Source organism: Pituophis catenifer, unplaced genomic scaffold, assembly GCF_029215685.1.
Source record: "Pituophis catenifer annectens isolate HBS135680 unplaced genomic scaffold, rPitCat1.0.hap2 SCAF_3, whole genome shotgun sequence".
Taxonomy (NCBI): Eukaryota; Metazoa; Chordata; class Lepidosauria; order Squamata; family Colubridae; genus Pituophis; species Pituophis catenifer.
Window position 1 is genome coordinate 184682035 of NW_027256883.1, and position 6000 is coordinate 184688034.

A 6000-nucleotide genomic window follows, 5' to 3' on the forward strand; every position below is an offset into this window, starting at 1 on the left:
CCAATCATTGTGTAGCATATAAACCACTGAGTACATAGAAAAAGAATCTTGAGAAATGTTTTAAATTTCACAGCAAAAGTTTTTTTGATTGCAAAAAAACCTCGCTTCTGTAATATTGAAGCCAAATATTTTTATTAATCACAGAGATGAATATTATTCATAATAATACTAAACATGTTAATTAGAAAAAAATAGCCTACCAGGAGATCTTGCATCAGAAGTTTGATGACAACTTAAAGAGGTCCATAACATTTGAGCCATAGCAGCATATAGGTTGCTGATTTGCTAGAACATACTATGGGAATCCAATCTTCTCTGTTCTTTACCCGGGGCAAACCTATAAATGTATCCCATTAAAATTATCTTCTCAATTCTGAATCAATGTATAATATCCAGTAAAACACATGCATATTTTTTTAACTATTTCATTGTTAAACCAAATCTGGAATTAAAGATACGTTTCTAGAAGGAGCATACATGTCAGTTCCTAAATTATATTTGCATTTTAAGATTTAATTGATATCCTATATGTAGACAGTTCCTTGAATCTCCAAATTCAGAGAAAAGTCTTTTGGTAGGGGATGACATTCCAGGAGGCAAAGATTATTAAACCAGCAAAGATTTTTTGATTAGAAATTAAGACCTGAGAAATGTTGAATGGCAACAGAATACACATAGCTCAGGGTTGAGCTATGGAGTCCTAGGTGCTCTCTGAGCTTGGTTGTTTGCTTGCAGATAGCTCATTTTCCAACTAGGTAACATCATCAGTGCACTGTTGAATTTGAATGGCTTCAGGCAGAGGAATTTTAATGATTCACACTGGATTTCACAAAGTTGACAATATCAGCACCACTAATTATCTCAGTAATTTAGGATAGGGTTAAGTAATCCCTGACTTTTTAGCAGGGGTAAAATGCTCCCGGTTCAGCCAATCCGGTAGCGATGGAGGCGGGTAGTTTGGAGAACCGGTAGCAAAAATCCCTGCCCCCCCCATACCCAGCTGAGCCGCACAATCATCAGAGGCTTTTTTTTTACTTTTAAAAGCATTTTTTCTACAATCTCTTTGGCCGAAAAAATGCTTTTAAAAGCCTCTGATGATCCCAGCTGAGTTGCCTGATCAGCAGAGGCTTTTTTTCTTTTAAATGCCTCTGACGATCCAACCTGAGTTGCCTGATCGGAAGAGGCTTTTTTTCTTTTAAAAGCCTCTGGCGATCCAAGCTGAGTTGCCTGATCGTCAGAGGCATTTAAAAGAAAAAAAGCCTCTGTCGATCAGGCAACTCAGCTGGGATTGTCAGAGCCTTTTGAAAGCATTTTTTTACAACCTCTTTGCTGAAGAGGTTGTAGAAAAAATGGTTTTAAAAGTAAAAAAAAAATGGCCACGCCCACCCAGTCACATTACCCCCCCACCAAGCCACGCCCACAGAACCGGTAGTAACATATTTTAGATTTCACCACTGCTTTTTAGATATTATTTCCAGCATCCATCATAGCTTGCCTTTGTACTGAAGGGGACTGGATTGTACTTTAGCAATGTCAGGAAGATACAGGATCCCCATTTCTAACTTAAATGAATAAAGCAGCAGTTATTCCTAATTTCATCACTTTTTTAGGCCAATGACAGCTCAGGTCTTCCACCTTGACATTAATAATGACTAATTTAAAGTGTAATCTTATCTAAAGTGCTCAGGGGTAAGTTTCACTCACATTTATGGTACTTATTCTAGGTGAGCTAGGTATACACAAATCTCGCTTCTAAATTGTAATTTCCAAAACACTAGGAGCTTAAGTCCCAATGAAATTAATGAATGCACTGTACAAAGAAAAGCAGTCCAAATATTATATATTAACATGTCAGCTTCTTGAATCATTGCAATAACTTCATTAATAAAGAATAATCTTTATCTTTATCTTTATTCAAATTTCTATACCGCCCTTCTCCTTTCGGACTCAGGGCGGTGAACAGCCAAAAAGTAAAACATTTTATATACAAAAGTTAAAATAAATTTAAAATAATTAAATAAATTTGGCCCATTAATTTAAAACATTCCAATTAAAACCATATCAAAATTATTTAAAACCAATCATAAACTCAGGACAGCCCGGCTAACTGAAAATGGTATAATGGTATATAAGACAATAAAATCTCACATTGTAAATATCAATGGTTTGCTAATTGTTTAATATTATTAAATTTTAATATTTGTTAAATTGTTGATTTTTTAAAACTCTTGTAGACCTCCTAGGGTAACTTTGGTATGTGGGACGCCATATACATTTTTAAATAAAATAAACAAATTTTCTTTACATGAGGTTAGATACCTGTTAGTCATAAATCCACAATCGTCTTAAATTGAGTAGCCATCACATTATCCACAAAACCACTCAGCATAGTTTAGAGCGGGATTAGATTCTGGATGAGATCCTGTTATTCTTCTTGTATAAGAACAGACCTTTATTACCAAGAAAAGGAAACAATTAATTTTCCACAAACCCACTTAAAAACAAAAAAAATAGTAAACCAAATGATTTCGAGGTTGTTTTTTATAGGTTATCACATTACAGTTATTATATTACAGTTACAGGTAGTCCTTGACTTATGACAGCAATTTGGTCTAAAATTTCCATTGTTAAGTGATGCGGTGGTAAAGCAGTCCCAAGTGTTGTTGTGAATTAAATCCCACGATTGTTAGGTGAGGCAAAGTGCAAGTCCCAGACCTGCAGGCAGTTAGGGTGGGACAGGGAATGAGAGGGTTTGCAAGGGTACAAGGGAGGGACAGCATGTGCAAGAGGCACAGGGAAGGTGCATGAGATGCATGGAATGAAGGTATGAGGAAGGTGCATGAGATGCCATGCGGGCCAGGGAGGATTCAGAAAGATACATGAGAGACATTGTACAGGTTGAGGGAGGTGTGCACAGTGTAAGTGCAAAAAGGCTGGGGGAGGGTGTGTGGGTAGGGGTGACTTACACTAGTGAGTTGTGATCTTCCCTGCCAAGTTTCCCATTGAGATTTGGAAGGAAGGAAGGTAGGTTACAAATGGTGCCAAGCACACAGATAACAGAGGGGTGATGGGATGGTCAGAATTCTAGGACTGGTCGTGACCATTAGTTCAGCACCATAGTAACTTTATTTATTTTATTTTTTTATTTTATTTCCAATTTATAAACCGCCCTTCTCCCTGAGGACTCAGGGCGGTGTACAGCCAGAATTAAGAACATGAAATACAAATATTAAAAAACAATTAAAATATATATAAATTTGGCCCAAAAATTAAAAATCACAAATCAATTTAAAACTTTTAAAAATTTCTTCTTAAGCCAGCCCGGCTTGCTGGAAAAAGTGTGTTTTAAGGGCACGGCGGAAGGCAGTGAGGTCTTGGATTCTCCTTATCTCTGGGGGCAACTGATTCCAGAGGGTAGGTGCCCCCACAGAGAAGGCCCTCCCCCTGGGGGTCACCAGCCTACATTGTTTGGCTGGTGACCCCCTAGGAATGGTCACTGACTGAATGGTTGTAGGTCGAGGACTATTAATATTGTTGACTGACTAGAGAATTTAGAAAACTTATGAAATATGAATTCATGTTCCAAGCCACTTCCTATCTATTATTTCTGACAAATAATACTAACAAATAAATGCCTAAAGCTTTTTAAAGAAGGCAAATCCAAATTACCTAGGTAAAATAACAGAAAAGGGTAAAGTATTTAAATCTTTCTCTAACTTCAAATTTCTTTATCTTTTCATAAGGTATCAAAACCATTGTCCTGACATAATACTAAATGCCACATATTTTAAGAAGAGAATAATGAGATAATCCCCTCCCCTTCAATGAATGAATGATAAACAGCATTCAGAAGCCTGCAAATTACTGCTATTACTAATGCATCCACAAGCTATACGTCCTAGTACATATTTGGTAACAAAGCAAAAATGATTCTATGCTATTATCAATGCTGATTTGCTGAACATGTAATAGATTTTAATATTATTAGAACAAAGACCTCCAACATAGATACTATACCAATATAATGGTCACTAAAAAAGAGAACTGAATAAAAAGATTCAGAGATAAATGAAATACTTAGTGGTTCACCTACTCTTTTTTATTTACATTGATTTTCAGAACTTCATATACACACACACACACACACTGTATTTTTTGGACTATAAGATGCACCAGAGTTTAAGACGCACCAAGATTTCAAAGAGGTAAACAAGAAAAAAAAAAAAGATTTTGCCCTCCCTAGCCCCAAGAGCAGTCTGCAGGCCTCCCAAACCCTCTGCATGCCCTGTTTTTGCAAAAACACATAGATATAGATGCAGAGGGTTTGGGAGGCCTGCAGAATGCTCCTGGGGGCTTGGGAGGGCAAAAATGCCCCTGTTTTTGTGAAAAATGGGCCCGTTTTTGGCCTCCCAAACCTGTCACGCATCACGTTTTTGCTCTCCCCAGTGCCCAGGAGAACTCTGCAGGCCTCCCAAACCCTCTGCAGGCCCCGTTTTTGCAAAAAACAGGCCTGTTTTTGGCAAAAAAGGGATGCGCGGAGCAGAATTTTGGGAGGCCAAAAATGCCTGTATTCTGTGTATAAGATGCACCAACATTTCCACTCTCTTTTGGGGGGGGACTGGTCTTATACTCCAAAAAGTATGATATTTGCAAAATAATATTGATCAATTTTGGCCTGGCAAACATTTTAGAAAAGTTTACAAAGCTCAAAGTTTTACCACAAAAAATATGTTACATGTACAGACACAGAATATGTGTTACAATCTTTCTTCCCCAAGTATTAAGCTTTCAAACAAAAGTTTCTCTTAGAGTGTAACTTTTTTTAACTTTTCATGAGTTATAAAATTTTGTCATCTAAGCCAGTATTACACCCTCCGGGTGTCACTAGCTCCAAGAGCAAAAATAAAAATATCAGAAGCAGTTTTAAATTGGAGATGGGAACCAAACAACAGCAACTCAAAATTATCAAATTATTTGTCTAAAACTGAATAAGAAAGGCCACATTATGCATGGTATGTTCAGTTACACGTTTCATTAAGACTGTTCCATGTTTTCTCCATCTAAGCTAAGGGCTGACACAAGCTATTTATAGAATATTTCTTGTATCAAGCTTTTTGTGTTAGCACTACAAAACGTTTCCAAACAGCCACAAAAATAAATAAAAAGGATTCATTTCATTTTCCAATAGATGTACAAATCAATCCCAGGTGGTTTCCAACTGCCTGAAGTTCAGTATTAACTTTCTTTTATTCAGAGATGCTAGATTTTGCCTATTTTAAGAAAAAAAAGTAAGGATTATATCAGCTTTCCCTTAATCAGAGAAATCCCGACAAACAAGCATGTATGAAATTACTGCACAAAGAAAGATTGCCCTTCTACATTAATATTTAACATTTTTTATCTTGATCAATGTAGAATCACTTTGCTTCATTCTATGACCTATATGATAGCATATATTAAAATATTTAGAAGTATTTTCTGAATGTAGTACTTCTAAAATATTTAGAAGTATTTTCTGAATGTAGTGAATGTAATTACTATTCATTCAGTAATCATTCGAAATTACAACAATGCTGAATGAATAGTATTTATGACTGGTCCCCAAAATTACAGTTCTGGTAGCATCTCTATGGTCTTGTAATCAAAATTCAGGCACTTGGCAGCCCATCCAGATTAACAACTACAGGTTGCGCTTTAACTCACTCCATCCATCTCCCTTCATCTTGGTCCTTTTAGCCATCTGTACTCCATCTCCCTTACTGCCCTGTACTCTGCTGCCCTGCCTTTCTAAGTGGTTCACAGGTGCTAGGCACACAGCAAGCACTAATGCATTACTTTTGTTGAGTATTCCCCCTTGTGTTCCTGCTTACTCTCTTGAAATTCCTTCCTCTCCAATGTATGTAAATACAAATATTCCCTTCTTGCTAATTATCACAGCACTGGGTGAGCATTCCAAATGGCAGGGGAGTGGGGAATAAGGGTGATAAGATTTGCCTTTTT

The 6000-nt window shown here is 36.8% G+C and overlaps 1 protein-coding gene across 2 annotated transcripts in view; it reads right to left on the bottom strand.

Moving 5' to 3' along the window:
• Positions 1-2391, bottom strand: part of NCOA6 (nuclear receptor coactivator 6) — a 34807-nt gene extending 32416 nt beyond the window's left edge. For both annotated transcript variants that reach the window (XM_070941688.1, XM_070941689.1), the window contains exon 1: positions 2320-2391. The gene's annotated coding sequence lies outside the window, so the exon portion shown is untranslated. The remainder of the gene's footprint in view (positions 1-2319) is intronic.
• Positions 2392-6000: the final 3609 nt, after the last annotated feature.